The sequence below is a fragment of the Aethalodelphis obliquidens genome, unplaced genomic scaffold, assembly GCF_003676395.1.
Source record: "Aethalodelphis obliquidens isolate GAN/ISIS:26980383/991018 unplaced genomic scaffold, ASM367639v1 scaffold83, whole genome shotgun sequence".
NCBI classification, from domain to species: Eukaryota; Metazoa; Chordata; class Mammalia; order Artiodactyla; family Delphinidae; genus Aethalodelphis; species Aethalodelphis obliquidens.
The window spans coordinates 1,428,818-1,436,706 of record NW_020838027.1 but is presented as its reverse complement, the minus strand read 5'-3'; the positions used below and the strand labels follow the sequence as shown (position 1 = coordinate 1,436,706).

The 7,889-nt window shown below is 48.1% G+C and overlaps 1 protein-coding gene across 1 annotated transcript in view; it reads right to left on the bottom strand.

Moving 5' to 3' along the window:
• Positions 1-7,889, bottom strand: part of CACNA2D4 (calcium voltage-gated channel auxiliary subunit alpha2delta 4) — an 86,076-nt gene that overhangs the window by 52,630 nt on the left and 25,557 nt on the right. The gene's annotated exons all lie outside the window — the stretch shown is intronic.

Below are 7,889 nucleotides of genomic sequence, written 5' to 3'. Positions count from 1 at the left end.
ACTACTTCTTACATCCCCCCAACCCCACCCCCTCACATCTCCTCTCAGTGACGCCACAGGCAGATCCCTTCCCACCAGCACGCTGCAGCCCCTGGGGGATGCCTGAATGCAGGGCCACGGTCCAGACCTGCGTTGTCCCATATGGGGCCACAAGCCACCACATGTGCGACTCAGGAATAGAAGTTTCAAATTTTAGTAAATGTCAGTTAACTAGAGAGCCTGGGTGGCTGGTGGTCCCTGCGCTGGGCAGCGACTGTGGTTCAGGTGGGACAAGAGAAGGCTGCCAGCTGAGCTCACACCTGTACGAGCCACCTGCACGCCCGCCCACAGCCCCCCCCCCCCCCCCCCCCGGCTCCGGAGCCCAGAGCCCTCAGGCCACGGCGCCCTTGACAGCGGCTCTTTCCTTTCAAAGCTGCCACTTTTAGGTTTAGTTGAATTTGCACAAGTCAGGGCATGGGGAGGGGGCACAGTGGCTAAGGACGGGCAAGGGCATCAGACAGACCTGGTCTAAGCCTAGCCGGCCACTCACAGGCTGTGTGCGCTTGGGTAAGTGACTTCACCCGGGCATCGCAGTTCTTGCTCGTAAGTCAGGGGTAACGAGAGCATCCCCTGCATAGGCCACTGGGCGGTGGTGAGGATGCTTTTAGCGGGCCAGTACGGGAAGAGCAGTGTTCACTCCGGGCTCCGAAGCCCTGCGGGCTGTGCCGTCCACAGACACAGCGGATGCTTCTGGGAAAGCTACACACTGTGCTGGGCTCAGGAGCTGTTCTTATTTCCTTCACCTCTTTCTGGCTTTTTTACTTCCATGTTGGAAACTGGAGTAAGATGTTGCAGGGGACGTGGCGGGAGAAGGTGACAAAAAAGTTTTACTTCTATAGGAAACCAGCTGTGGACCAAACCTAAAAGATCAGTTCCCAGCACGGGCCTCATCTTCCGTGATGCCCTCCTGTCCCCGCTGCTTCAGGCAGACCTTCTGGCAGTTGGGGGAGGCCCTGGGAGCTACGGGGCAGCTGGGGCCCAGCAAGGGAGGAGATGGGGCTGGCTTGGGGCTGGCTTGAGTCTGGAACTGGAGAGCATTTAAAAATTGTTTTCATACTCTCTCTTTTTTCTAATGGAAGAAAAAGGTGAGACGCGCGCATCTAAGTGTGTCATTCCATTGGCTTGATAAAGGCACACAGCCATGCAATCACCTCTGTGGTGGAGACACAGACTGTTTGCATCCCCTGCAATCTCGTTGCTTCCTTCGGTTTCAATCCCCGCGCCTTCCATGGGCGCGCTCTGTTCTGAGCTCCATCCCCCAGGTTAGGTGTCCCTGTTTTCGTGTCACATGTCCTTTTGTGTCGGTTTCTTCTGCTCAACGTAATGTCCTTAAGACCCATCCGCGCTGCTGAGCGTGTCAGCAGTGTGTTCCTTCCCTCTGCCAAGTAGTAAGTACTCCAGGGTGGACTTGCTTCTGTGCTCACCCCTGGTGGTCATCTGTGGTGTTTCCGGTTTGGGGCTATTATGAATAAAGCTGCTGTGAACGTTCTTCCTGTGGACATGTGTTTTCATTTCTCTTGGTAAATACCAGGAATGGAATTGCTGGGTCATGCGGTGAATCATGTTTACCTTTAGAAAACACTGCCAATGTCCCAGTTATTTTATTGTACTTTGACTAGCAATGCATGAGTTCCGGTTTCTGCACATCTTTGCCAGCCTTTGGTGTTCCCAGTCTTTTGCATTTTAGCCATGATAGAGCGTATGAAAGTGGTTTTAATCTGCGCCTTCCTGACGGCTGAAGTTGCTGGGCATCTTTCTGTGAGCTTGTGGGTCGCGTCTGTTTCTTCATTCGTGAAGTGTCTGCTGAAGTATTTTGCCCATTTTTGTTGGGCTGTTCGTCTTTTTGTTAATGATTTGGAGAAGTTCTTTATCGTCTGGACACAGTCTGTGCCTTGCTTTTTCATTTTCTTAATTGTGCCTTTCGATGAAGTTCAATTTATCAAATGTTATTTAATGTTTAGTGCTTTTGGTGTTCTGTCTAAGAAATCTTTGCAAAACCTCAGGTGGTGAAGACTTTCAGTTACATTTTCTTGTAGGAGGCTTACAGTTTTAGGGTTTACATTGAGAGCTACGGTACATCTCAAATATTTTTGCGTACAGTGTGAGTGTGTCTCAACGTTTATTTTTTTCATACTTTTATTCAGTTGTTCCAGCACCATTTGTTGAAAAGATTTTCCTTTCTCCATTGATTTGTCAAAGTGTCGTTACTGAAAATCTACTGATGACACGTGAGTTTATTTCTGGAGTTTCTATTCCATTCCATCAATCCATTTGTCTATTCGTATGTCAATACCATTCTGCTTGGTTACTGTAGCTTTGCAGTATATTTTGAAATCAGGTAGTGTGAATCGTCCAAATTTGTTCTTTTTTTCAACAGTTCTGACCATTTTAGGTCCTTTGCATATTCATATAAATTTTAGAATCACCGTCTTCTATGTCTAGAAGAAGTCTGTTCAACTTTTTATTGGGATTGTGTTGGATCTATAGATCAATTTGGGCAGAATGGACATCTTAGAAGTATTGATCTTACAACCCATACACATGGTTATATCTTTCTATTTATTTTTTTCTTTGACATGTTTTCTGCAGTGTTATGTCATTTTCAATGTAGAGGTTGTATATGTCTTTGTTAAATTGATTCCTAAGTATTTTATATTGTTTGATGCTATTGAAGTTGGAACTTAAAAATAATTTCATTTCCCAAATGTTTGCTCCTATATATAAAAATACAGTTGATTTTTATAATATTGACCTTGTATTCTGTGAACTTGCTCAATTACCTGTTAGTTCCAGCAGCTGTTTTGCAGATTCTCGGGATTTTCTATGTAAACAATCATCTTACTGTGAACAAAGAGAGTTTTACTTCTTCCTTTCTGATTTCTGTGCCTTTTATTTTGTTTCTTTGCCTTATTGCAAAGATAGGTCCTGGAAGGTCCAGAGCAGTGTTAACAGAAGTGGTGAAACCAGATACCCTTACCTTGTTCACAGCCTTAGGGAGAAAGTGCTCAATCTTTCATCATTAAAAGTGAGCTTTTTCACAGATGCCTTTTATCAGATGGAGGAAGTTTCCTTCTGTTCCCAGTTAAATTTTGTCAGATGCTCTTTCAGTATCAGTTGGGATGACCATGTGGTGTTTTCCTTTAATCTGTTCATGTAAGGGGATAACTCCACTGTGTGTGGCAGTTGCCATGTATCCTACAAGTTACAAACCTTACAATACAATGTCAACATTTTTGCTTTAAATAGTCAGTTGTCTTTCTGAGGAGTTAAAAAATGAATGAAGTTTTAACTTCACCCACGTATTTACCATTTCCAACGCTGTTCATTTCCTTGTGTTGATCTGAGTTTCCATCTGTGTCATTTTTCTTCTGCCTGAAGAATTCCTCAAGCATTTTTCCGAGTGATGAACTCTGATCTCTTTTATCTGAATCTGTCTTTACTTCACCTCTTTTTGGAAGGATATTTCCTCTACATGCGGAACTTTGGGTTGACAGTTTTTTCTTTTGGTTTTTAACAACATTACGTTATTGTTTTTGATGAGAAGTCAGCCATCATTCTTACTATTGTTTTCCCCTATTACTGTTTTCCTCTAGCTTTTAAATAAGATTTTCCCAGGAATTCCCTGGTGGCACAGTGGTTAGGAATCCGCCTGTCAGTGCAAGGGACACGGGTTCGAGCCCTGGCCTGGGAAGATCCCACATGCCCCGGAGCAACTAAGCCCGTGTGCCACAACTACTGAGCCTGGGCTCTAGAGCCCGCGTGTCACAACTACTGAAGCCCACGCACCTAGAGCCCGTGCTCCGTAACGAGAGAGGCCACCACAGTGAGAAGCCCTTGCACTGCAACGAAGAGCAGCTCCCACTCACCGCAACTAGAGAAAAGCTCGCGCGCAGCAATGAAGACAAAACGTAGCCAAAAATAAATAAATAAGTAAATAAATTTACTTTTTAAAAAAAGATTTTCCCTTCTCTTTGATTCACAGCAGGTGGACTATGGTGTGTTTAGGTGTGGATTTTTTTTTTTAATTCTGCTTGGTTTTGCTGAGAATCTTGCATCTATTGGTTGATGTTTTTCACTAAACTCAGGACATTTGGGGCATTAGTTTTTCAAATACTTTTTTCTGTTCCGTCCCTTCTCCTTCCTTCTGGGACTCTAAGGACATACGTTAGACCACTTGATATTAACCCACAGGTAACTGAAGAATAATTTCTTAAAACACTTTTCTTTCTGTTCCTTACATTGGATAGTTTCTATTTGTCTTCACAGTCACTGTCCTTTCCCCTCCCATCTGCTGTTAATTCCGTCCTGTAGGAATTTCCTTTCAGGTGTTACACTCTTCAGTTTTAGAATTTCCACTTGGTTCTTGTGCTGGTCTTACACTGTGTCAAGTCAGCTAAGCTGGAATTACATTTTTTTCAGACTCACTTCCCTGTATGGTTCCAAATTAGGGTTGGCCAGATGAGGAGTCTGCATGAGATTTGTAAGGGAGAGCAAAGCCGCGGCCGTGTTACACACTGGAGTGGGTACAGCACATGGGGCCCTGCGGCAGCTCACTCTGCTCTGCTGGCTTCCCTTCTTGGGACGGGCAGCTGCCACTGGACCTCCTCCTTCAGTCTCTCTGAGATCTGAGCCAGTGAGCGTGCAGGCCCAGGTGAAGGGCACGAGCTCCTTCTGCAGGTCCCACATCCTTGTGGCTGGAGATAGTGAGAGACAGATGCTGGTTTTAGTTTGTCCTCATGGGTTCCTATTCTTCCTCATGGGTTCCAGTTTGTTCTTGCTTTCTCCCACATCTCATCCAGTTTTCCTTCCCAATCGCTGGCCCTGCCAACCTACGATGACTTCAAGCTCATGACTAGAGGCAGAGACACCTGCCTTCTGTAGACATTTTTACCAGCTCCCACCATTTCATTAGGTCTACCCCCTACAATAAAACCCTATATTCATATCATTTGTAGTGGTCCTGCTTCTTTGATTAAATCCTAAACATTTCTCTGCTGAGATTCTCCATCTGTTCACTCATGATGACCATCTTATCCTTTAATTCCTTGTGCATATTTATCATATCTGCTTGAAAGTCCTTCTTCTAATTTCAGTAGCTGGGTCATCTATGGATCACAAATAAGACTGCTTTATTAAGAAGGGAAACGTCATCTTGTTTCTTCATGTGTCTGCTGGCTATTGTGGAGAATAGGTTGTAGATACTCTGGCTTCCTCCAGGGAGTGTTGATTTCTACTTTACTCAGCAGAGAAATGGCTGGCTGACCACCTTGAGCTTGCAGAGACTTGGATTACATTTTCCCTAGGGTGGATCTGCTTCAACTTTGTCTTTAGGTCTAGGGTGAATCCCTTGGTCTTGGGACATAGTCTTTGCTCCCAAGGTGTAGTTCTTCTGTGCTTTCAAAGAAAATTCTGAGGTATTTACTGAGCCTCCTCACCCTGGTGTGACTCCAAATTTTCCCCACGACCACAGGAAGCGGTGAAGTCCCTGCTCTGACTTCCAGCTCTCAAGCTGTTGCCTGGAGTCCCCCTGGAGATGTGTAGCTTCAAGGTCAGTCAGGAATTGGAGAGGAACTTGCATACATATGTTAGGGCCAGCCCACCTGTGACTCCCTCATTTCTGGGGTATCTCCCCTCATTTTATGACACTCTGGGAGCCCAAAGTCTGTTCTCTGACACTTCAAGATGATAACAACAGATCTCTGCTTGACTTCTAGTCGTTCCATTCCAGATGGACTGGGGTGAGCCCTTTGGGGAAAGAGCCATATAAGCGTACACCTCACCCCGCGCACTTCTCTCGCTTCAAGGGTTGAAGCCTCTTTAGCTCGTGGGCTCCTCACAAGTTGGAGACCCTAGATATTGGGCCAGACTGTGTTTCTCACATTTTTGGAATTAGTTGCACACACTTAACAGCATGGATTCCTAGCCGAATCCTTCCGAGGGGCCCGCACTCTGCAGCCTGCCGTGGCTCCCAGGCTCCGCAGCACGGAGGCTTGTCTGCTTCTCCCATTTACATTCCTGAACTCGGCTGATCTGGCCCCGCAGGCTTTTGAGTCTGTGAGCCCTGCTCTTATCATGCTGGGCTGCTGCCACTGTCCTCAGTAGCACTACCTAGTTGCCTGTCTGGAGTTTAGGGGAGATGGAGAAAGGTCTGAATTAATCCCTGGGAAATAAGGACGCATGCAAAATCCCCTGGAGAAAATGACCAAGCAGGTTGTGGCCTGCCTGGAGAATGGCTTGAATGATATCGGATATTCCCACAATGATCTAAGAAAGCCTCCCTGGGCCTAGACCTGAAGGGTGTTTCTGCTGAGGACCCCGTAAGGTAGACGTAGGCTGAGCTGAGGGAGGGGCACCATCACCACAGCAGTGAGAGGCTGGATTCCACCATGGCGTCTTTCCTACCAGCAAAGTGTCCCGCCTACACGGGCAGGCACAGGAGCTTCCGGGCACGAGAGTAAAGAGAGGAACGATTGGTTAAAGAGGGCTGCGTCATGGTGTAATGGGTGGAGGGAGAGGAGAAGACAGTGAATTTAAAGAAGGGACAGAAAGGCATCTCTAAAGAGACCCGGGAAATCTTTCATTCTGGAGAGTGAGTGGAGAAATCAGGGCCTGTCCTACGGGAAGGCCTTGCACAGCCGTGGTCGGGAGCGTGTGGTCAGAATCAGACCCAAGCACACAGGCCTGGAGGTTGATCGTCTACCTCAGGGGTCCCCAACCCCTGCGCCGCGGGCCAGTAGCGGTCCACGGCCTGTTAGGAGCCGGGCTGCACAGCAGGAGGTGGGTGGCAGGCGGGCGGGTGAGCAGAGCTTCCTCCGCAGTACCCCTCGCTCCCCACCGCTCGCGTTACCGCCTGAACCATCCTCCTCCCGCCCCAATCCGGGGAAAAACTGTCTTCCACGAAACCGGTCCCTGGTGTAAAAAAGGCTGGGGACCGCTGGTCTACGTCACCCCGGGCAAGTTTTTGCTTTCTGAATTTCCGCATCGGTAAAATGGGGATAGGACAGGACATACATCACAGGGCTGTGGGAAGTGAGTGAAGGCTTATGGAGTGTAGTCCAGCTTCTAATAAAGGTGAGCTGGCATCATCATCATGATTCGTTGCAGTGGAGGTAAGGCGAGAACTCGATGTGCTGGGAAATGTCCACCACGGTCGTGACCACAGTCAGCATCACCCTATTTCTTCATGTCAGAGCACCGCATGCCCAGAAGCCTTTGTCAAACTGCAAATTTTACCTGGACAGTTTATTAACAGCAGTGAACACATTCTGAAGGGCTGGACAGCAGTTTCAGGAGACGTCCAGACTGCCTGGATCCAGTTAGGACCATCCCTCAGTCGCTTTGAGAAGCGTGAAGGCCACATGAGGATGCGGCACTGGGAGCCCTTCCCGAGCTGGTCTGAGTTAGACCTCGCCCTGTGCGTGGAACTCACGTTGTAGCCTGGAAGCATGTCCCACCTGATGTGCTCTGGCAGTGCCGGGTGGCTGCGCGCTCCCTGGTGCCCAGGAGCAGGGGTCCGGTTGGGATAAGGGTGGAGGCGCGTGGAAGAAACCTCTGCCTTTTTGGATCAAGAGAAGGACCTGCTGGGCCTGGTGGGACATCAGGGATGTTGCCCAGCCTGCCCGAGGGAGGCCCCTCTCAGCCCGGAGCTTATAAACAACAGGCAGATCCCACAGAAATGAGACGTGTCCCAGTGAAAACCAGCGCACGCATCTAAAAGGAATGCAGAGTTGCTTTCCTTCCCAGCGCTTTCCTGTTAGGCTTCCACGGAGGTCCGTGTTTGTGGAAGAACTTGGATCTAATTGTTGCAGACCCATGCCCGCGTTCTCTCTGCAGAGGCCGATGGGCAGCGG